At 42.8% G+C, this 25,387-nt stretch overlaps 4 pseudogenes; all 4 read right to left on the bottom strand.

The window, feature by feature from the left end:
* Positions 1-17,847: 17,847 nt before the first annotated feature.
* LOC149243028 (gamma-glutamylcyclotransferase 2-3 pseudogene) lies at positions 17,848-18,442 on the bottom strand (annotated as a pseudogene).
* Positions 18,443-18,832: 390 nt separating this feature from the next.
* On the bottom strand, positions 18,833-19,612 carry LOC149243027 (protein NRT1/ PTR FAMILY 5.1 pseudogene; annotated as a pseudogene).
* A 4,009-nt stretch (positions 19,613-23,621) lies between these two features.
* Positions 23,622-24,212, bottom strand: LOC149243026 (gamma-glutamylcyclotransferase 2-3 pseudogene; annotated as a pseudogene).
* Positions 24,213-24,602: 390 nt separating this feature from the next.
* Positions 24,603-25,382, bottom strand: LOC149243025 (protein NRT1/ PTR FAMILY 5.1 pseudogene; annotated as a pseudogene).
* Positions 25,383-25,387: the final 5 nt, after the last annotated feature.

Genomic DNA, 25,387 nt, shown 5'->3' with positions numbered 1-25,387 from the left:
TAAACTTCAAGAGGTTATAGGAGTACTAGTTATGTTCTATAGAGCTATCCATATCGAGCCAAAACAAAAATAAACCACCCATGATAAATTAAGACGGGAAATATGACCATTTTGGAACCTGAAAGTTGTATGCACCAGGTCGTTGAGGATTTATCATACCAAAGAACTGCACCAGTAGAGCTTGAGCATCCAAGGCCCGTGAACCACACACTATAATTGTTCTTCCATAAGAGCATATATATCCAAGAAGGAGCCACGAACCATGAACCACAAGCTGTGAACAACGAGCTGCAATTGCCCTCTGACCAGAGCTAGGGCCTTTGACCACCACCTTGAGCTTGTAATCATTGTGAATTTCGCAACAAGAAAAGGACAAAGAAGACCTCCGAGCCTTCAATCATTGAGATGGAGCTAAGGTCCAAATTTGAGGAATGGAGCCACTGGAGACTAACCATTGATTTACAATGAGCCTAAGACTAGATCAAAATTGCCTGTGAATTGTGAAGAAGCAAAGAATCCTTCATGAAAGTTGAAACATGAAGGTAAAATTGGGAGGCCAACTGAGACTCGAAAGCCACCATGAGAACATGAGAGGTTGAAGGTGGCCAACTGATAGAAAAATACTGATGCTAATCCTCCGCCATTGAGAAGACCAGGCATACCAAGAAATGGTCCAACCAGAGAATGGGAAGAGACTATTAGCATGACAAGCATGGTGGCCTTGCATAGATGAGACAAAGGTAGAAGGAATAACTAATGTTGATGATCATCTTGCAAGACATTTAGATAGAAATAGAAACAAGTTTGAGGAAGGATGTCAGCTATCCATGATGCCACTTTTGTCCATATCTGAGATTAACCTCTTCATGCAATGATGACCTAGTGAGCCGAGAAATATCCTGTATACGACAACCATGGTCGAGTTAATGAGTTGATCACAAGTGAATTTAAAACAATGTGCAAATAGTTTAAATGATGGGTCAGGTGGTTGTTTCTTCCACTTGTCCCAATCATGATGGTAACAAATGTCAGGCTTAAGCACCCGTCGTGGGGGAAGCAAGTTCATATTTTTTAAGATTTCCTAGAAATTAATTATTTACAGGGTCTTAAGCTCTTATGTGAGATGTAAGAAATTCACTTCTCAAGTAGATATATAAACCAACATATTGTCCAAGTAGACTATCTGTAACACCCTCCTCCTACATCTACCCAAGTAATTGGCCAACTGGGGTAAACATGTGACAAGAAGTTACTATGATATGATTTGACTCCCTACGTGTCAGTTAAGGAAGTGTAACTGGTGAAACACATCATACATACCTTCCACATCAGTAACAGAACTACCAGGAGCCATCCAAACCACTCAAGCAACCTACCCCTGGGTCCGACTAAGTTTTTAGGACATTAAACCCTAGGAGGCTCCCTTGATATGGACAAGCATGCATCCAAGAGGCTCCAGATGCTCCCATAGCATGGGTGTGCATGCGTCTAGGGACTTTTCTCCTCAGCCCTGTGCCTGCAACTCTAGGATTTGTGCCACTTTTTCAAGCCCAAATCCTAGGTCACTACCCAAAACTCAATGACACCTTCATAAATGAATTTACACAACAAAATAAGGATAAATTTGCAAAAACATTGACAAGAATTAAACTCGACCCCTACTAGCCATGACAGGAATTTCATCAAACACATCAAAAACATAAAAGCTACAGGTCTTAACAGCAAAACTGAGCATAGGGGTCTCAAACTTATCTGACAATCGCTAAGAAACATCAATGCCTCAACACATTAGCTGCAATTTCATCTATTAGGCCATAGAGACATTTTTCATTCATTTACAAGTAAAAACATGATGAGAGCCATACATAGCCACTGCCATAATACATGTTCATAACCAGCATAATCACAACAAAAATACCAAGGAAAAAACAACCATATAATCCACATATAAACCAGTATAATACTCATGAATTAACAAGGAGAAATAACCTCATATTAATGATGCAAATGCCAACCAGGTTCAGGACTTCCACAAATCACCTGACCATAGACATGGCTAAACCAAATCTCTCTTCAGCCAGTCACCCCCGTGTCATATTCCAAGCATGAATGTGGGATCTCATACAACACATCAATCAAAACCATCTAGGGCTTCCAGAGGCCAAACCACCTCAACCCATCAAATAATGATTCCACCGCGTGGTCGAACATCACAAACCATCACCAGATTGCTCCCTACCAAGCCTTCCACGACTCTAGAGCATTTGTTCCAACCAAGGATGATCAATCGTTCCTTAGCCCCTTATTGGTAAGCTCATGATTTCAAGCTCCCTTCCTAAATCTTGAGAGTCGCTCATGCTTTTATCTTTATATAGTATGTGTCATCTTTGGGCATGGGGATTATCAATTGTCATGCAAAGGGAAGTGTGTGTCGCTTCAAGGGGAAATCTTTGTGAGAATGGGTTGTTCTCATCACATTGACATGTTTTTCACTCATTTCACACACTCTTGCACAAGTTTCGCCTTTATCCTCCCAAAGTCTGTCATTGGAGCCGCACTTGTCGTAAGCTGCCTCAAAGGTTATTGCATTAAGCGAAGTATGGTTTTATATGTTTTGGATGGTCTATGTTGTATCAGTAAGTGTTCAAGTGTGTGATAATAGTCAAATTATATCATTTTTCACATTGGTTCCATTGATCCCATGCTTAGCCAAATTCTGGAGTTTCCCTAGCAACCTTGCCTCATCCAACTTTCTTGAACTACACACTTCGCATATGCAACCCTCAAGATTCTCCCTTGCCTGCTGGAACTGCGCAATGCAGACAAATCCTAGCATCCCTTGGCATCCAAAACTGTACAGTGGCTTCCTCTAGTGTCCTTCCCTCATCCGGAACCCACTGTCTCCAAAAACTGCGAAGTTTTGTCCCTCAGACATCTCAACTGCCCAATCCACCTTGCCTCCTGAAACTGCACAGGTGTGTCCTTCCAGGGCCTTATCCCGCAGAAGCCACTTCCTACTTAAAATACGCAATTTTGTCTCTCAGTGGCCACTAAGAAGGATGACATGATATATGACTCTTAAGGAGCTGAGGAGGAAAGATAAGGAGACCAAGGAACCCAGGGTATGATAGAATATCGAGACCACATGAAGACTCCATTTGACGCATAACCCTTTGGAGGGTAGGTATGGAAAACAAAGCACATATTTTTGAAATACACCTCTTAATGAAGCATGAAGGACTGCTTATCATTGTCATATCATTATGCCTTCAATGAAATGCATGGTTGCAAGCACTGAAAGCCATTCCATGTGTTTCCTCTAAGTGTCTTGCTCCCTTTCGCTTGTTGGATCAATTGTCGCCATTTGGCATGTTTGGTTGTTATGTCATGTTTGCGAACCTTTACGGTGACCTCAAAGGTTGGTCTTTGTGTATACAAGTTGTCCTATCTATATAAACACCTATCACACTCATACACAAAGTTTTAAGCATTGTCGCACAAGTGTCGTCACAATCGTCCCAAGGCCTATCTCAAGTTTCGCACTCGTCGCTTTTTGTTCTAGGCAGTATCATAGGGGGTAATGTTTTATCTTGTTTTTTTGGTGGTCAATGTTGTCACGTCGTCGAAGTATGCTAAGTGTGTGATCACAATCTCAAGTTCCTCACAAGTTCACCTACCTCCCACACTTTGCCATTTTTCCGAAAATCTTCCCGATTGGGCAACTCTCTTTCGTCGGACCCCAACTAAACTGTGAACAGTGTAATCTGGCCTGAACTTCGCATTTCACAAGATAAATCATCAAGCTTTATGCTTGCCTGTTGGAACCCCGCAATGCACATAGAACCAAGCCTACCTTTCCTTCCAGAACTATGCATAAGTGCCTCCCCAATGTCCTCCCTCAGTCGGGACTCACTGATCTCCAGAACTACGTAGACATGTTCTCCCAGACCCCTATGCTGCCCAATCTTGCCTTGCCTCTTAAAACTGCGTAGACCTGCCTCCCAGGGTCCCATCTTGCAGCAACCATTGACGGTCTCAACTGCGCAATCTTGTCTCCTAGTGGCCTTTATGCAATTTTTCCTGGGAAGTGAAGACTGTTCTCAAGAGTTCCTGGAACTGTCACCTCCCTCCCTGTCACCTGGAACTGCACAATGCACAATTATTGGGCCCTCTTTCTGAGTCTGTCACTTGTCCCAGGCTCAGTCCATGGATAATAGTGCATCATTCTAAACTAGGGAGTTTTTGGATTTGATGTTTTCTCGTCATGAGTGAATTGTAGGAACATGTACATTGTTAGATCATGGCGAGATGATGAAGAAGGAGAAGAAGGAGCAAAGATGCTAGAATACTCACTTACAACTTGATGGACAAAGAAGCTTATCAAGTACAATCAAAGGGAACACATGCATGCAACCATCTCTCAAGAACAAAGATCATTGAAGACCCTACATCATCAAGCTATGCGAAGGAGAAGAGAAAGCACATCCAAGAACACATCTATCACTCAACAACAACAACGGCTTGACATCACCACCTCAGCAAGCTAGTCCATGTCAATAGTGTCATGTCAAGTCGTGTCATGAGTTTTCAAAGACCACATCACTATTATGGGACATGTCTATTATAAACCGAATGTAATGTAAAGTGGAAGTCCAATGGACACACATGAATATGAAGAGTCATGTCAGTTAAAAATTCATAGGAAGTTGAACAGTCATGAGGGTAGTCCAAGAATCACAAGGGTCAAGCATCACCCTTGGTTATATATACCCCCCTCATTGTATGAAGAAGGAATTTTCACCTTGGCTCCTCCCACAAAGCATAGAGAGTTTCAGTCAATTCTTTGAGGAGCGAGGAGTGGCTTCAATGTCCCACTATTGGGGCTAGTGATGTATGATGTAAATATGTGTCTTGGAACTTTTTCTTAATACAGAAGCATGTTCAGGCCAACACGTTTCCATGCATGACTTATGGATGTTTATAAGACTATTCTTTGAGCATTTGTAATTCATGTTTGTTTCACATGTACTAGGATAATTAAACTATTTTGGTTGTTTTAGTGTTTACCTTGTTGGGAATGTGTTGTATTGGTTATCACTGTTGTCTCATCCTTGTGGACTACTCTACAGGATACTAGACAAACCTTTCTCACTCATTGGTTATAACGACTGTCACATCCGTTGTGGACTATTCCATTGGATGGTGGATGGATCTTTCCCTGTACTTTGGTTTTAACAACTGCCGCATCCACTGTGGACTATTATGTTGATGCTGGACAAACCTTCCTAGTTCATGTGCATCTCTTCCTGGGTGGTACTATTACCTCTCACTTAGAGGTTCACTTTTCTTCCCCCTTTTGCAGTAAGAGAACCTTGACACATTTGTGTTGCACACTCACCAGGCACACTTACCTTGTTGTTTGAAGATCCCATTGCATCACTCTCCCGTGCTGACAGCGAGAGCCAAGGCAGATCTTTGAGGATTCAACAACTGGGCCTTTATATCGGATGGGACTCCTACACCAAACGGTGTGAGGTTTAGTTGGGACTTCATATCGGGGAGATCCCCTTGGTTGACGAATTTCCAGCACCGTTAACAAGCTCCAGGACTAGTAACTCAACCCACAACTGTCATCAGGCTCTAGAGAATTTGTCCAACCAAGGCTCCAGGACCAGTAATTCAAGGCTCCAGGACAGAGCGTAACAGAGGTCAAGAATGTGGTTGTATGCGTGATCAAGACGAAGAAGGAGGTAATAGAATGAGGAAAAGCAGTGTAAATGAAACAAATGCTTATGACTGTCACCAAGATGAAAACTCATTAACCTAATCTACCTGAACTCAATGAACAGCAAGATAAAGCGTATCAAGGAATGTGCATGAAGCAGTTATGAAGGTGTATGGTGCAAGAGTGAAGTGCATGGAAGGATTGATCATAACCGAGACTATGTTGCAGCATGTATAACGTGAAGAACTGCGTATTATTGTGGCTGGTATGGGCTGCACTCCAATCTCCAAATGGAGATGGCAGTGGAGACTTTCTCAACCTTTTTTGCTGGAGCTCCAATGTATTATCAACCTGCTAATCTAACTACACAACCGAAATCAATTCAACCATAAATTAGTCCTATCTATGCTCATGAAAACGACTAAATTACCAAACTGTGAATTCGAATTGCATGTGGAAATAAATGAACTCAAGGTGCTGGAACGAAATGCAAACACATTACAACACTGAGGAGATCTATTGCTCTCAGGTTGGGCCCTAACCTGAGAGCTATAGCTCCTTGAGAAAACACAGAACTAGCTCAAAATCTGCCTTCTTTATTCATAATCTGATATCATGCCAAATTGGCTTACAAAAGGAACAAAGACCGAGCTGTGCTCAAAAATTACAATAGTAATGCGAGAGTTTCAACAACCTGTCAAAGGCTACGGCCTCCATACGTATGCAAAACGATCATCCAACAAGTGTCCTTGATTTTAGGAGCTCGGCTGTCCAACTGAAGTTTAACTTGCTGATCCTGTAGGACAGTCATAATTGTTGTTCCTGTAGAGCAGTTATAACTATTGTTCCTGTAGAACAGCTGGCTGCTTCTAAGCTCGGTGGGGAGATGGATTGGAGCTCGGAGTTCTTGGTGGGAAACACGAGGAAGGTCCCAAGACTGTGGACATCCTCTCCTAAAAACCAGCAGTGCCACCTCCTTGTCTCCTTGTCTCCTTTTCACGTGGTCTTTTCTCCCTTTTAATGCAAAAACCTGAAATCATAATGCATTAGTCACGTAGATAAAGTGTCTACCCTTCTTCCTACAAACAACACGAATAAACTAAGAAATGCATGCATAAGCAGTAAAAAGTGAATGGTTTGAGAAAAACAAGTAGGCCAAATGAGCCCAAATTATACCAAAAATTGGGGCTCATCATCACCCCCCAGCTAAACTATTTGCTCATCCTTGAGCAACCTTGCCCTGGCTCCTCGTCTTTGGCCGAGAACTAGAGCCCAGAGCATGCTTTTCCCCCCTTGATTTTGGTGGCTCTGCCTTTTCTGCCGAGGGTGGTGCTTCTTCCTTTCCCATTTTTGGTGGCCCTGCCTTTTCTGCCCCTGGTGGTGACGAAGGGGATGCTTCCTTCCCCTTTCCTATTTCCTTGAGTCGAGCTTCGGAAGGCGACTGGACTATCTTTCGTGTCCAGGAAGTTATTTTTGGGCTCCCCTTTTCGGGGGTGGCTGATGTTTTAGAGGGGGTCCTTGCACTGGGTGAAGTAGGGACATCCCCCGAAGTGGTTTGGCTGCTGGGTGGAGGCTGTGGCTTTCCCGTGGTCATCCTCTTGCTTCTCCTGGCTTCAGATGGTAGAGGGGTCTCCCTCTCCCTTTTGTCTTTTGGCTTAGGTGGCGTATTGAGGCCCGCTAATACAGCTGTTGCCTCCCGTGCCAGAATATCCACCTCCTTTTCTTTGGTTTTTACCTTTTTGGGGCTTCCTGTAGAAGCCTTTTCCTTCAGCACTTTTGGGCTTCCTGTAGAATACCCTTTCTTGACCGGTTTTGGGCTTCCTGTAGGAGCCTTTTCCTTTAGCAGCTTTGGGCTTCCTGTAGGAGTCTTTTCTTGAGTCTTTGGGCTTCCTATAGAAGCCTGTGTCTTTGTTTCCGGACTTCCTGTAGAAGTCTGTTCCTTAGTGATTTTTGGGCTTCCTGTAGAAGCCTGCTTCTGTTTTCCTGTAGCTACAGGTGTCTCCGTCTTTGCTTGCTTGCCTGCCTGAATTTTGCTTTTTGCTTTGGTTGCAGGTGCTGTTGAGGTACTTGGGCTGACGTGGACTACCTTAGCTTTGTCCATTCTGCCTTTCATCCTTTTTTCCCTTGCTGACAGAATTGGTGTGCCACCCTTTTCTTCGTCCTTCTTTTCCTCAGCCATTGCTTCTTTGTCTTCACTGCTGGAGGAGCCACCATCTTCAATCAACATTTTAATGTCCCCATCTCGTGTTAGATTCCTAAATGACTCCCAGGAGAGGGGAACTTTATACGAGTGCAGTGCATCCTCCACAAGCAATTTTATTAACCCATGGTGGGCTATCTGATCATGTATGCCCTCTCGTAGCTTTGTAGCACACTCCATTAGGGACTGCAGGAGATAATGAGGGATGCTCAGTTTTTGCTCTACAGGAAGGTCAATTCGGTGCCTCAACTCAGTGAGTAACCGAAAGTGATATGCATACACGATGCTGAACCGGCCTTCACAAGTAATATATTTCATGATTTGCAAACTGACTTCATTCCAAGGTGGTGATAAACTCGTTCTTCTCACCCCGTTTTTATCCTCCGAGAATTCTTCCTCAGGTGGAAAGAATTCTTTCTTTGCTTGCTGGCTCTGCTTCCGCTCTTCTTTATCCCACGGCAGACCCATGGGCAGTTCTGTGATCCGACTTATATGTTCTGGGGTGAGTTGGAGGCTTAGACCTCTGAAGCTTACTGTGGCCAGTGTCTGGGATTTAGGCTTCAATGCCTGCAAGAATTCCTCGGCTACTTCATCATCGTAGCCCTGCAGCTTATCACAAAAAGGCATCCATTGTGCTCTGGTGAAGAGCTCTACCACTGCTGGATTTCTCCTTAATTTGGTGGAATCTGTGGGTTCCCGCCTGATAAACCCACCCGGCATGATGAACACGGGGGTTTTGACTAAAGGTGACAAATGCAAAGGAGATTCGGTCTATTTTAGGCAGAGCATGCATACAATTCACGAAACACAGTCTAATTATACTGTTATCCTGTAGAAGCGATAGTATAGGCATAGCAAACCGATATTTTTATGACCAGACTGTGAATAATGATCTTGCCACCTTTGAAAGCCAATTGCGGAAGGAGTTTCAGGGTTACCTTTTTCTGCCACCTTTTCTTACGTGAGGAATTCACCTTCGTGTAGAACCGCGTTCCTGTAGAGACTGCTTCCTGTAGGACTGCGTTCCTGTAGAAACTGTTCCCTGTAGGACTGCGTTCCTGTAGAAACTGTTCCTGTAGGAGCAGTGTGCAAACTTCGGGGAGGACTGTAGTTGGCCAGCGGTCGAGAGGTGCTTCACCGGTGTTCTGGTAGCCGAAAGCTCGGCGTATCAACGTTTAGAGGAAATCAGAAGAGCCACTCGAGTTTTGAAGTGGAGGTTGATGAATACATGCGCATAATCTAGCCGATTAGATTTTGAATCGGCGCAGCTCGTGGCGTGGGGGGTGAGCTGTCCCCGCCGGACCGTTGGGCGACGTCACCCATCATTCACCTGCATATTCACTCGCTGCCGCATTCATTCCCACAGATCTGCCGCCGCCCTTTTCGGTTAAACTCGTTTCTCGGCTGACGGGACTATCCTCACGTGCGTGCTGCGTATTTTCTTTGTCGTGGCTGCCACCCAAGCATCCGACTATACCATAATTGGCCGACGTGGCCAGTCAACTGGTCATACGGCCGCTCAACCATTCATTTCTACGCCATGCAAAACAAATCAAAGTAATACTCATGCGATTTGGTGGAAGGAAAGGTTGAGACACTTACCTGCGCACGGCTGCACACGATTTTTTGGTTTTTGGACGACGGGGAGCGGATCTACCTGCTGCATGCGGCTTACACAGTCCCGGAGGCTCGTGGTTACAGGATGTTGGCGATGGAGTGGATGCTCTGGTTGCCTGCGCCCGTGTTTTGCTTGCAGAGGGCGGTGCTGTGAATGGTATCCACTCATGCAGGTTTGACTGTTACAGGATTCCCGCGGGGTGCCTTGTAACAGTCTCGCCTCCTTGGGTGCATGCTGCACGACGATGGATGGAATCTTCTGATCACGCTCCCGGAGCTTCTGATGCTTGACATGGATGTGGTATGAGCTCTCGGTGCTTGCTTTTCTTTGACAAATGGCTTTACCACGAGAACTCATTGATCTGGTTTGCTGGTGCAGGGATCTTGGTTGCATAGCGACGAGGATGGTGGAGCAAGGTTACAGCAATGTTCAGGGGTGTCAATCAGTGGCATGCATGCATCCAACCCATTCCTCAGCCGCTAGATCTCCATTTGAAACAAATTTTTGGCCGTCCCAGACTTCTACAGGAAGTTTCCTGTAGACACAGAGCTTCCTGTAGAAAGTTCGGCCTTCCTGTAGAAAGTCTGCTCTTTCCTGTAGAAAATTCGCGCCTTCCTGTAGAAAGACTGCGCCTTCCTGTAGAAAGACTACGCCTTCCTGTAGAAAGACAGCAGCTTCCTGTAGAAGATTCAAACCATGATAAAATTGCACATACCTTGAAAAACATGGGTGCTCTTGGAGGAGGTACTGATGAGGTTCCTCGACAGCATGATAAGGACCCTTGGCTGTGATTGAAGAGGCTTCTTCTCCTCCATAGAACATCTGCAACTTGCATGCAGTTTTCATATTGTGCTTATTATTTTTCTCTCTTTTTTCTTCTTCTTTTTTTTTTTTGAAAAGATAACAGGGGCGCCCCCAAAGAGGTTTTCACCCTTGCTACCTACCCTGAGCGCCTCAGAGAGGTTTTCACTCAAGGATCTTTTTCAACCTTTTCTCTTCTTTTTTTTGAAAAAGCAATAGGAGCGCCTCAATGAGGTTTTCACCCCTACTACCTGCCTTGGGCGCCTCAGAGAGGTTTTCACCCAAGGATCTTTATTTTTTCTTCTTTTTTCTTTTTTTTTTTTCTTTTTTTTTTTCAGATCTTCTTTCAGGGTGTGCTAGAGGCAGAGGCAGAACCCTTCTCTATGACCAATACAGATTTCTCCATAGTTTTGATAAACTCTTGTCTTGAGATAGGTCTCCTGTAGATCTTCAATCGATGCCCATTGACAAGCATGGGAATGGCTTCCTCATCAATGGTTCGAATGAGGACAGATCCATTGTCATGGCATTGTTCCACTACATACGGTCCCAGCCATCTGGTTCTCAACTTCCCCTTGAAGTCTTTGAACCTGGAGTCATACAACAAGGCCCAATCTCCCGGCTGAAATTGCTTGTCATGGAGATGTTGGTCATGCCACACCTTCCTCTGAAGTTGAACCACTTCTGAGTGAAGGAGGGCCTGCATGCGGTGCTCGTCCAGGCCATTCAGTTGCAGTAGCCTTTCTTGCTGTGCATGGCTGAGATCTAGCTCCAGCTGAGCTGCCATCCTCAAAGTGTTATACTCAAACTCAATGGACAGCAAAGCTTTCTTCCCATAGACCAGCTCATATGGTGTGAAACCGGTGGTGGTCTTCCAAGTGGTGTTGTAGGCCCATGTGGCCTCAACCAGGCGATCTGCCCAATCTTTTCTGCTGCTGCTCACCACTTTGGTCAAGATCCCTTCTAATGCTCTGTTGGTGACTTCCACCTGCCCATTTGCTTGAGGATGATAGGGAGTGGAAGTTCTATGCTTGATCTTGTGATGAGCTAGGAGATCTTCAACCAGGTTGGAGGTGAACTGGCTCCCTTGATCGGTGACCAGCTCTCTTGGATAGCCAAACTTATAGAAGATGTTCTCTCTTAGGAACTCGGCCACCTTCTCTTCAGTTGCTGCTTTGATTGCTTTAGTCTCTGCCCACTTTGTCAAGTAGTCAGTACACACAATGATGTAGGATCTTTGCCTTGAAGAGGGATTGATTGGACCCACAAAGTCCATGCCCCACTTCTCAAATGGCTCAAGAGTCACTTGAGGTTGGAGAGGCATCTCATCCCTTTGGGTCGGTTTCCCCATTCTTTGGCATTGGTCACACTGACTGACATATCTTCTGACATCTTGATGAAGTGTGGGCCAATAGTAGCCTGCCTGCAGGATCTTGAAGGCAGTTCTCTTTGCTGCAAAATTCCCTCCACAAGGCCCATCATGACAAGTGAGGAGGATATCAAAGACTTCCTCCTCCCTTACACAACGCCTTAAGATCTGATCGGGGCCAAGCTTGAACAGATTGCCCCCGATCCAAGTAAATGAGGCACTTTTTCTGATGATTCTGCTCTTCTCTTTTGAAGAGAGGTGCGGAGGGAACTGAGCTGAAACAAGGTAGTTTGCTATATCAGCGAACCATGGAGAGAGTACTGAGATAGCAAACAGATGCTCATCAAGCATCTGGTCATCCACCGTCCCATCTTCATCTGCAGACAAATCCAATCTAGACAAGAAGTCAGCAACAACATTTTCTCTACCTGGTTTATCAACAATGGTTAGATCAAACTGCTGCAATAAAAGTAACCATCTAATGATACGAGCATTCACATCTGGTTTATTCATTAAATATCTAATAGCAGCATGGTCAGTATGTACAAAGGTCTGGTAACCAGTAATATAATGTCGGAACTTGTTCAATGCATGGACCACAGCCAAGAATTCCTTCTCGGTTACAGTGTAGTTCAGCTCAGCTTTGGACAAGTTTTTGCTAACAAAGTAAATGGCATATGGAAGTTTCTGCTCAACTTGTCCTAAAGCTGCACCTATGGCTTTGTTCGAGGCATCAGTGTGGATGTGGAAAGGTAGGGCCCAGTTTGGACCTCTCAGGATTGGGGCTGACACCAACTTGTCCTTCAACTCATTTAAAGCCCTCTGACAATCGTCAATCCATTTAAACTCCACATCTTTTGCCAACAAACCAAACAATGGCGAGGCTAGCTTGCTGAAATCTTTAATGAATCTCTGGTAGTATCCTGCTAATCCCAAGAAACTCCGGACATCCCTTACCTTTTGAGGAGGTGGAACCCCTCTTGATAAGAGCAATTTTGTTAGGATCCACCTGCAATCCTTGGGAAGAAATGGTATGGCCTAGCACGGTCCCCTCAGTCATCAGGAATTCACATTTTTCAGGACTGAGGGACAGGTTCACCTCGGTGCATTTGGTTAGGACTTTCCCCAGGTTGGACAATGCTTCCTGGAAGTTGGCCCCATATGGAGTAAAGTCATCCATGTATATTTCCACTGCATCATGGACCAGCTCCGAGAAGATGCTCAAGACAGCTCTCTGAAAGGTAGCAGGAGCATTGCATAGCCCAAAGGGAAGGACTCGGTAGGCAAAGGTACCCCAAGGACAAGTGAAGGTGGTCTTATCTTGGTCTTTCGGGCTGATTTGGATTTGATTGTACCCGCTAAACCCATCCAGGAAAGAGAAGAACTTCTTTCCTGCCAGTCCATCTGTTGTAGGGAAAAGTATCCGACTCGGATGACCCTATCCCACTCTAAGGGTGATAGTACCTCAGCAACAACTGTAAAGCAAACTACTTAAGGTTTACTTCTTTATGAAAGCAAAAGAGAGTGGAGAAATGCACTAACCGTTGCCTTGCGCTTAATGTCGAATCCAAACTCTTTTCTTTGGCGCTTGCTCCTAGCTCCTTGCTCTTTTGTTGGCCCAGCTACAATGAGATCCTGCAAAATAACAAAGAAGGAAACTACAAGAGGCATGCAATCATAAATGGTTCAAGGATTAGTGTAAACCAAATATACAATTATCACAATATATCATTGAAACAAGAGCATATAGAAGAACCTCAATAGCTTTTATTAATGAAGAAGTAAAGGTTCTGAGAGCGTTACAACCATTGAAGGCCCCAATCCAGCAACACCTCCCAGCAGAAAGAATTTCTCCTCTTCACCTCTCTCAAGCAATCACCCAATAGCTCTATAGTGAAACCAACAGCATATCATTACTTTGCACAAAATTCCAGCCTCCTGAGCTCATAGGAGAGAGCTCAATATATAGATGAATTGAGAAAGGATGAGTCAGCTTGCAACTGATGTGTAGCTGCCTTGTGTCCTCTCTCTCTTCAGTTGATCTTCAGTTCTTGAGTCCACTTGGAGAACCTTGCTTCCACTTGGAGAAACAAAGCCTCTGACTCATCACAAGGCGAAATCCCTGATCCAAGTGTCATTTTTGGAAGATTCCAGAGCAATGACTCAGTGTGCCACTTGTCCCATCTCGCTCAGCGCAGGTGGCCTTTGTTCCACTTGATTTGCAACGCAGGTACACCATGGAGGATCTGAGTTTCAGCGCAGAAGCCTAGTGGAGCACCTGCTTTGATTTCAGGATTGCTTGTTTTTGAGTGTTTTCAGGTGGAGAACTGATCTGAGAGCTGTTGGTTTGCTGACCTTGTTCCTCTAGGGGTAGGAACATCATGTTTAGGGAACTTTGGATCCCCTGGATTATTGATAATTCATGCTTGTTGATGTAAGGCACAAAATTGTCTATAACAGATGCCCCCTAAAGTATGAGGTCGTTTATCGGGTGAAATGCTTTATTGAGAGGATCCAAAGTTCATTCAATCTGCTGAGAAGTGTCCTGTAATAAGATACAATACAATACATTATTTTTCATACATTTTCATGATCTAGCTGAGGCGGGCATTCCCATGCTCAGCTTTATAAATACATTTTGGTACATAGAACAGACAATCGTCTGATTGTAGACTGATAATTTTCTGCTGAAATTATCATCCTTTTGAGAAGGATGATCATCTGTTGTAATGATGTACATATCAAATGTCTTTATGTCCTGAATATATATCGCAGCCCGGATGGATGAAACTAGATCCGGGGTCTTCAATCTCTTCCGATCTTCACTCGATGTACAAGTCGATCCATGTGAGAATTTCTTGAAGTCGAACATGGAAAGACATCGCTTGATTACCGGTCAATGATGTAAACCGTTAACAAGCACGAGAGGAATCACCGATAAGGATGATGACCCTCAAGGTACGGCAGTACAATTCACATGGTGGGAATAAAGGACTTGGCGTCGACCACCATGCAAAATCTTCTGGTCGAAGGTCATTGATGTATACCTGTCGCCGGAAGTGAGAAACTTGCCATTGAGGCATGCAAGCTTCGAAGTACTGAAGGGGGTGTTCCTAGATCAACTCCTTGGATAATGAGCTGATGTCGACAAGGAGCGATCCGTCAAAGGAGGGCCTTAATGAATCCCACATCAGTGACACGGAACGAAGCTAGTGATTGTGATGAGGTGAAAACAAACTGTGATGTATGATTCAGGGTGGCGGCCATGAAGTGGATGAAGGATAATGTATGGCAGTGGATGGGACACGGTTGACTCTTTGCAGAACCACATCTCTTGAACATATAACGACACTGATGTGATGGATTGGTAGCATTACCCCAATTGTGGATAGTGTGGCGAGGACCATGGTTATGAGACCGGTGAATGAAACAGCCCAACCCGATGTGATACGGAGGACAAAGTGTCATGTTCAAGAGCGACTTGCTACCATTAATGCTGTGAGGTTCTCCCAATTTTTCCCCAGTCATTGCTGACCAGTACCTCTTTATTTTTGTCAAGCTTGAGGAGGATAACATATGCTTGTTCTATAACCTGCCCTTCGGGCAAGCCCATCGCTATGTTTTAACGAGCCTAGCGATAGGGAAACTCGTTCTCGTCTAAAGACAAGTTTGTCGCTATTTAATCATTTTAACGAGTCTAATGACAAGGAAAACTCGGTCCTTTTCATTTTTAGAGAGTCTGAAAAGGTACGGAAAGTTAACTCCAAAATTCCTTTTTCGTCATCTAATCCCTTAAGTCCGAAAAAGTATAAAACAATACAAAAGGGATGAATTTTCGATTTCTTTAACGAGCTGAACAAAACAAGCGCTCGATCTTTTTGTGCAATAATCCCTCAGGTCCAAAAAGATTAAAATCTAGAGGAGGGATAGCTCTTCCGGTCCTTTTAACGAGCTGGAAGGCCAAAACTCGGCAAACTTTTCATATTTTACGAGTCAGTGAAAAGAGCTCAAAGAAGACTCGTCTTTTGAGCAACGAGTGATAAACAGGGATAGCAGTAGATTCCAGGTACAGGTTGGAATTTTCCAATCACGGTGTTATCACAAAATCACAACTGAGGGCTGCAATCAAGCATGATTTCATGTAACTATTTCAACCAATCTTTAGACCAAAGATTAGCCTCTTTGATCAGAGAGGGCTCTCTCACAATTCTTGATAAAATACTTCAAACACTAGATGGCTAACTCTTTATTCACTTATGAAAGCATAACTGGTTGGAAACACATCAAACTGGCTCTCATTGGGCTATGGAGTCTATAATATCAAGTAAACAAGGAAAACACAGTGACCTCATGGAAATCAAGGCTCTTAGCATTACATGTCAAACATATTCCACCAACACATAGCTTGCTGTATACACAGGAAGTCAGAGCATATAATTATGAATTATGAGTGATTGCATACAACAAAACCATAAAATAACATAAAGTATAACACATCATCACTACATTTGACCATGACAATCCTTCGAGAATCTTGAGAAGAGAATAACTCTGTTTTACTATTACTGTCAAAAAGGTCTTACAATGGCCCAAAACAACACTGTTTTTCTATAAAGTATCCAACCCTTTCTACATTCTAACTTTTTCTATTTATATGAATACATTCCTCCCTTTCTAGAGGGAGCTCGAAAACCCTATTAACTACTCCTACATGCTACTAACTAATGCATTAATTACAAACATGCTGGGCTGTAATTACATAAAGCCCTAATCAAACTAAAACACTAATTCTTTTCTCCTCGCAGGCTTGATGCTTTCTTAGATGCTGGACAGCTGTATGATTTCCATTATGGCTAAGATATGTTAAGGGAGCATTCACCGAGCAAGCTGGTCTCGGATGCTAGCTGTAAGACAGCTTATTAATTGATAAAATTAATCATCCTATATCCACGGTCCCCTGTCTTCCATTCCTCTTCATCATTTAAAGACCACACTCCAAGTTCTTTGAACCTTCAATTAACAACGCATAATCACCATATGCTATATGATCTAGATACTTCAAGGACCAACAGGTGTATCAACCGAACATTCTGGTAACCCCACCAATACCCTAGTAGCTCGGTCATAAATTGCCTTTGAGAAAACTTTATGAAAATAAACAAAATATTTTATTTTCCCTTCAAGACCTACACCTGTCACTGTTTGAGTTGTTATGAAACCCATGTATGATCTCCCTGCCTGAGTTTGAGACCTTCTTTTACCATTAACTGACCTCATCATCAAAATTCATTGTTTTTCCACAAAACAACATTCTACAGCAGTTTCGTAGCGCGCTACGAAACTGCTGTAGATGTCAAAACAGAACCTATATATCTTTGAAGCGTTTTCTGCTTAAATTCATGATCTCTTCAGACATCTGTACAGCTATTAGGAACCTAAATAGTTTTAAGAAGATGAAGCTTGCTTCTATCATTACATATCACAGCCAACTTGATTAGCATCAAACCAATAAAAAGCTTCATAAATCCCAACTGGAACATAAAGTCACTGGAGTATTCCTTGCTGTCTTCAAATCTTCAAATGAGGTGGTCTTTTTCAAAGTACAGATCTTAAAGTTGGAAGAATTCAACACTTGGACATTAAGCTCCTTAGGATTATCAAACCAAACTATCTCACCCTTTGCAATTTGACTGGGTCTACATATATTAACTTCGGCTTGTCTGTCAGAATCAGCTGCATCTTTTTGTTGTAAAGTTTCCGAATTTTCTTAACCAATGAAACCATCACAATGAACTCCCCTGGATCTAGAAATTTCTCCCATTTAGAGTCAAAAGCATCGATAGTATAAAATTTAGCCTTGTGCTCCTAATTCTCTACTGTCACTGATTTTCTTTTGGATGAAGGATTTGATGAAGATATAATTCCTACAGGGACTCTGTTTTTTATGCATAGAACCTAGAAATCAAAGCTGCAATGTGGGCACTAGCAACTTTATCTCTCAATGGATCCACAATAACATCAGAGATATTCTAGATTGAGGCAGCGCATGTTATAGAACTCAAAAGGCTCGGCAAAATATCCTTTAAACCAATCTCACGAATAAGACAACAAATTGCTGAAGTTCACACTGAAGTTCAGTACTTTGCATCTCCATTTGAAGTAGCATCTCCATCTTTGCATGTTAATACTTTCCTAACTGCATTTGCGAGGTCTGTCACGTAACTGTCATTGCAACCTATCTCAAGTAGAGCTGTCTCTAGTTGAAAGAGATATTCAATGTTAGGCCTGGAAGGACTCACAACTTCAACAATTTGATGAGCCATCATTTCCAATGGTACAGGGTCCAGGTAATTTTAATTCGAATTCTTGTCTGTTGATGCAATGTACACAAGGACTCCAGATATAGCTGGCTCTCTCTATTGAATCCTTTTCAAAATAGAAATCAACGTAGGCCTTTTGGTCATATTCCTTCTCTCTCACTTCTAGATAAGATAAAGCAATATCTTCAGCTTCCTGTCCAGAAACCCTGTAAGCAACGCCTCGACTGATGTGGCCATCGTGAGGCTCGAGTGTAACAGTCCTGCCGGGATTGGCAGGGGTTCCTCTATGGTCTGTGCTCCCTTGATGGAAAAGACGACGGTAGCCTTTGATGAAACCAACTCGTTGTTTGTCATAGCGGAAACCCGCCTTCCATATTATGGAACCGTAACCAAACACCGACAGAACCATCTTCTCCGCCTTGCCGTCAACCTCCCTCAATTCTACAGCCTCCAGGGGATGCCATTCAATCTTTCACGGATGCCATTCACTAGTGCACTCATCTTTTAACGACATCAATCAATATCATTCCAGCTTTTGCGCCACATCTCTATCCCAGTGTCACTAACCATGGCGGCCTTATGGCAATCAAATTCTTTATAAAGCTACTTGACACTTGGCATTAATCGCTTAGGACTGGGTGTGTTTTCTGCAGCATCAACCATATGAATCCGGTGATCTCCACTATTCAATTGTGGGCCCACCCTCTTCTTCTCTACTGGCCGGCCATCGATCTAGTAGCCAAAAGTATTAGTGTAGCACCTGTAAATTCACAAACTAATGTCCGCGTACCATTATCTATCAAACCTTCTCTGCTTTTTCTAACACTGGACCATCCTTTGTTGCTGCTTTGTCCAAAAACCTCAAAACCGGAGTATGAGCAATGGGGAATCTGCCTTTAGCAACATAGGCTTTGGGGTCAACCTCATGAAGTTCCGTGGGATCCGACGGCACATTAACTCTCCATTTACGAACTACTGCAACAATTACTTGAGCCATGCGATCGAATGGATTCCCATTCTGAACTTTGTGTCTGTAAAATGGAGTACCTATTAAGAATAGTATGACAGATATAATCAATCCCACCGTGGGAATAGCATAACCCACAGAGAATCCCACACGGTCCTGGAACTTGGAAGCTTTCTGACCGAAGTTGGAGCCCGGTGTGCATTCTGGCGGTCTCAGAGATTGCAATGAAACCGCCAATGTCAAAATTACCATCCCCGCAATATAGACGAATGAAAACACTGTGAATGTCCAATAGCGTCCCCAGTGAGTATCTGCAATATAGGCGCCGATGACAGGGGTGATCCAGATTGTACCAGACCAGTTAGAGACATTCGATGACGAGCTCACAGTATCTTCATGCAACTTATCTGTCAGGTAAATCACCAAATTGGAGGCAATCCCATAATAAGCCATCCTTTCGAAGACCTCATAGGCAACGACGAAGGAACAAGCCTTCCATCTTCCAGTTTTGGACCTGAGAACGGGCCTGCCTTTGAGATCGACAGAGCCATCCAATGCAATTAATCCCTGAGACTCCATATTAAAACTCTCTTGGTTTTCATCTCCGGCCATTGCTGCTTTGATGAGCGATGTTCAACAGAATCTTCAGTGTTCACTCCTGCTTATAAGTTTTCTCTGTGTATGACTCACGTGCTACTCCATGTTAAAACTCTGTTATTTTCATATCTAGCCATTGCTGAATGCTTGCACTAATCAGCTTGTAAGCTTTTATGAGTGATGGAGGCCAAAAACTTTGAAGTGCTCGCTCCTCCTAATACTTTCTTTTGTCGGTGTGGACCATGTGCCCCTTCACACCCAGATGACCCTTCCTACATTTTCGCTGGGGTTTACAATATCAATATCAGATATAGCTGGCCATGACTTCTTAATTAGTTGAAACTTGCCCATTGTTATGGTCATGGGTGTGTAGCACCCTTTAGGTTTTTTACTACATGGAATAAGGATAAATTTTACCTTCAGAATTGGTAATATTGATGAGAATACCAGCATATGAATTCGGTCTTCTTGTGTTTTAGCAATTGTCATTTGGGTCTCCTCTGAGAATTCAAACAAATCCCCAGTTTCGTAGCACGCTACGAAACCACGCAAACAGGTAGCGCTGCGAAACTGCTAAACAGAATTCAGGCGCTGCGAAAACACCCTGCCTTTTAGATATGCTAAAAATTTTTGACAACAGCATTTTCAGTGATAACAGTGGCTCCACTAGGGATAGTGTGCCCTTGTGGTGCGCTAAGAACACGCAGCTCCAGTGCCTTACCCATTTGTGACAAACAGAAATTTGCTTGACAAGCATGACTGTAGGAGAAAGAAACTAATGCTACTGAAAAATAAATGCTCAGCTAACCTTGAGCTTATTTGCAATTTATCTACCTACCTACCCTAACCATTCAAACTTCCCTCAGCTCAATCAATATGAAACTTCCAATGCAGCCAATCATTTGCTTTGTCTGACATTTGATTTCTTTGCCTGTCTCGGAATTCAGAACCAATATGACAGTGTAATGACCGCTGCCACTGAAATCTTCCCTGACTGTATCGGATTTCAGAACTAATGTGATAGTGTAAAGACCGCTGCCACTGAAGTACTCTCCGATCTTCATAGGTAAACTGAAACACTGGAGAGCAAAACTCTTCCATATAATCAGCTACAGGATCCCAGAACACATGATCAGCTTGTCCTTCCACGACACTTTCCAGCTGTGCAAACTGATCTTCAACCACAGTGTTCAGTTCCTCAATCGTAAAAGAGAGGGGAACCAGCATAGTCTCCTTGCGTTCAGTCATAAAAAATTTATGGGAATAATGATCATGATCATGAAAATTGTATGCCTGAATTTGTCCTTCTAAACCTTCAATTTCTTTCTCAATGTCTTTGGCAAATTCATCAAAAAATTTCATCTTATCCTCTGACTTGCAGTCAAAAGATTTCAGATATGAGGACAGGGACAAAGAAAAAGATTCATTTGTTTCTTCTTTATTATGATCATCATTCCACTGTTTAAAACCTTCAACTGAAGGAGAGTTTACTTCCACCTCTGACCTATCTATCCATTCCTCCAAGAACATAAGCCAAAAGTCTGGCAATGACTTAATGGACTTGGCAGGCAAGCATTCAACCCACTGTTTGCATTTCCCTTGGAATGAATCATAAAATAACCTTATGCAAACATCCTCATGTTTAATTCTAAGAAGCTGTGCAAATTCACAAAAATCTGATATATGATCCAAAGTTAAACTCAGATTCTCTCCGTTAAATTTTGGACCATTCCTTAGAAAGTATGCATCCTTGGGAAAATGATTTGGGAAACCATGAATTCCTGAGAAATCTATGCATGCATACCTTGAACAAAGAAGAGCAGCTTCTGGGTCTTTCATAACTCCAGTGGAATCACCATGAATATATAAACCTTGAATTCTTCAACAATGGAGTCGCCAAGGTAGTTTTGCAGCCTTGAAAATCATTTGAACTCCTGCTACCTTCAGAAATTCAATCTTAATCTCCCGGCAGACGCACCAAAATGTTATCACAAAATCACAACTGAGGGCTGCAATCAAGCATGATTTCATGTAACTATTTCAACCAATCTTTAGACCAAAGATTAGCCTCTTTGATCAGAGAGGGCTCTCTCACAATTCTTGATAAAATACTTCAAACACTAGATGGCTAACTCTTTATTCACTTATGAAAGCATAACTGGTTGGAAACACATCAAACTGGCTCTCATTGGGCTATGGAGTCTATAATATCAAGTAAACAAGGAAAACACAGTGACCTCATGGAAATCAAGGCTCTTAGCATTACATATCAAACATATTCCACCAACACATAGCTTGCTGTATACACAGGAAGTCAGAGCATATAATTATGAATTATGAGTGATTGCATACAACAAAACCATAAAATAACATAAAGTATAACACATCATCACTACATTTGACCATGACAATCCTTCGAGAATCTTGAGAAGAGAATAACTCTGTTTTACTATTACTGTCAAAAAGGTCTTACAATGGCCCAAAACAACACTGTTTTTCTATAAAGTATCCAACCCCTTCTACATTCTAACTTTTTCTATTTATATGAATACATTCCTCCCTTTCTAGAGGGAGCTCGAAAACCCTATTAACTACTCCTACATGCTACTAACTAATGCATTAATTACAAACATGCTGGGCTGTAATTACATAAAGCCCTAATCAAACTAAAACACTAATTCTTTTCTCCTCGCAGGCTTGATGCTTTCTTGGATGCTGGACAGCTGTATGATTTCCATTATGGCTAAGATATGTTAAGGGAGCATTCACCGAGCAAGCTGGTCTCGGATGCTAGCTGTAAGACAGCTTATTAATTGATAAAATTAATCATCCTATATCCACGGTCCCCTGTCTTCCATTCCTCTTCATCATTTAAAGACCACACTCCAAGTTCTTTGAACCTTCAATTAACAACGCATAATCACCATATGCTATATGATCTGGATACTTCAAGGACCAACAGGTGTATCAACCGAACATTCTGGTAACCCCACCAATACCCTAGTAGCTCGGTCATAAATTGCCTTTGAGAAAACTTTATGAAAATAAACAAAATATTTTATTTTCCCTTCAAGACCTACACCTGTCACTGTTTGAGTTGTTATGAAACCCATGTATGATCTCCCTGCCTGAGTTTGAGACCTTCTTTTACCATTAACTGACCTCATCATCAAAATTCATTGTTTTTCCACAAAACAACATTCTACAGCAGTTTCGTAGCGCGCTACGAAACTGCTGTAGATGTCAAAACAGAACCTATATATCTTTGAAGCGTTTTCTGCTTAAATTCATGATCTCTTCAGACATTTGTACAGCTATTAGGAACCTAAATAGTTTTAAGAAGATGAAGCTTGCTTCTATCATTACATATCACAGCCAACTTGATTAGCATCAAACCAATAAAAAGCTTCATAAATCCCAACTGGAACATAAAGTCACTGGAGTATTCCTTGCTGTCTTCAAATCTTCAAATGAGGTGGTCTTTTTCAAAGTACAGATCTTAAAGTTGGAAGAATTCAACACTTGGACATTAAGCTCCTTAGGATTATCAAACCAAACTATCTCACCCTTTGCAATTTGACTGGGTCTACATATATCAACTTCGGCTTGTCTGTCAGAATCAGCTGCATCTTTTTGTTGTAAAGTTTCCGAATTTTCTTAACCAATGAAACCATCACAATGAACTCCCCTGGATCTAGAAATTTCTCCCATTTAGAGTCAAAAGCATCGATAGTATAAAATTTAGCCTTGTGCTCCTAATTCTCTACTGTCACTGATTTTCTTTTGGATGAAGGATTTGATGAAGATATAATTCCTACAGGGACTCTGTTTTTTATGCATAGAACCTAGAAATCAAAGCTGCAATGTGGGCACTAGCAACTTTATCTCTCAATGGATCCACAATAACATCAGAGATATTCTAGATTGAGGCAGCGCATGTTATAGAACTCAAAAGGCTCGGCAAAATATCCTTTAAACCAATCTCGCGAATAAGACAACAAATTGCTGAAGTTCACACTGAAGTTCAGTACTTTGCATCTCCATTTGAAGTAGCATCTCCATCTTTGCATGTTAATACTTTCCTAACTGCATTTGCGAGGTCTGTCACGTAACTGTCATTGCAACCTATCTCAAGTAGAGCTGTCTCTAGTTGAAAGAGATATTCAATGTTAGGCCTGGAAGGACTCACAGCTCCAACAATTTGATGAGCCATCATTTCCAATGGTACAGGGTCCAGGTAATTTTAATTCGAATTCTTGTCTGTTGATGCAATGTACACAAGGACTCCAGATATAGCTGGCTCTATTGAATCCTTTTCAAAATAGAAATCAACGTAGGCCTTTTGGTCATATTCCTTCTCTCTCACTTCTAGATAAGATAAAGCAATATCTTCAGCTTCCTGTCCAGAAACCCTGTAAGCAACGCCTCGACTGATGTGGCCATCGTGAGGCTCGAGTGTAACAGTCCTGCCGGGATTGGCAGGGGTTCCTCTATGGTCTGTGCTCCCTTGATGGAAAAGACGACGGTAGCCTTTGATGAAACCAACTCGTTGTTTGTCATAGTGGAAACCCGCCTTCCATATTATGGAACCGTAACCAAACACCGACAGAACCATCTTCTCCGCCTTGCCGTCAACCTCCCTCAATTCTACAGCCTCCAGGGGATGCCATTCAATCTTTCACGGATGCCATTCACTAGTGCACTCATCTTTTAACGACATCAATCAATATCATTCCAGCTTTTGCGCCACATCTCTATCCCAGTGTCACTAACCATGGCGGCCTTATGGCAATCAAATTCTTTATAAAGCTACTTGACACTTGGCATTAATCGCTTAGGACTGGGTGTGTTTTCTGCAGCATCAACCATATGAATCCGGTGATCTCCACTATTCAATTGTGGGCCCACCCTCTTCTTCTCTACTGGCCGGCCATCGATCTAGTAGCCAAAAGTATTAGTGTAGCACCTGTAAATTCACAAACTGATGTCCGCGTACCATTATCTATCAAAACTTCTCTGCTTTTTCTAACACTGGACCATCCTTTGTTGCTGCTTTGTCCAAAAACCTCAAAACCGGAGTATGAGCAATGGGGAATCTGCCTTTAGCAACATAGGCTTTGGGGTCAACCTCATGAAGTTCCGTGGGATCCGACGGCACATTAACTCTCCATTTACGAACTACTGCAACAATTACTTGAGCCATGCGATCGAATGGATTCCCATTCTGAACTTTGTGTCTGTAAAATGGAGTACCTATTAAGAATAGTATGACAGATATAATCAATCCCACCGTGGGAATAGCATAACCCACAGAGAATCCCACACGGTCCTGGAACTTGGAAGCTTTCTGACCGAAGTTGGAGCCCGGTGTGCATTCTGGCGGTCTCAGAGATTGCAATGAAACCGCCAATGTCAAAATTACCATCCCCGCAATATAGACGAATGAAAACACTGTGAATGTCCAATAGCGTCCCCAGTGAGTATCTGCAATATAGGCGCCGATGACAGGGGTGATCCAGATTGTACCAGACCAGTTAGAGACATTCGATGACGAGCTCATAGTATCTTCATGCAACTTATCTGTCAGGTAAATCACCAAATTGGAGGCAATCCCATAATAAGCCATCCTTTCGAAGACCTCATAGGCAACGACGAAGGAACAAGCCTTCCATCTTCCAGTTTTGGACCTGAGAACGGGCCTGCCTTTGAGATCGACAGAGCCATCCAATGCAATTAATCCCTGAGACTCCATATTAAGACTCTCTTGGTTTTCATCTCCGGCCATTGCTG

Source organism: Pinus tabuliformis, chromosome 8 (genome assembly GCF_031772625.1).
Source record: "Pinus tabuliformis cultivar Carrire ecotype Pingquan chromosome 8, CPIR1, whole genome shotgun sequence".
Lineage (NCBI taxonomy): Eukaryota > Viridiplantae > Streptophyta > Pinopsida > Pinales > Pinaceae > Pinus > Pinus tabuliformis.
The sequence above is the reverse complement of the archived record's forward strand: the minus strand, read 5'-3'. Positions and strand labels throughout refer to the sequence as shown.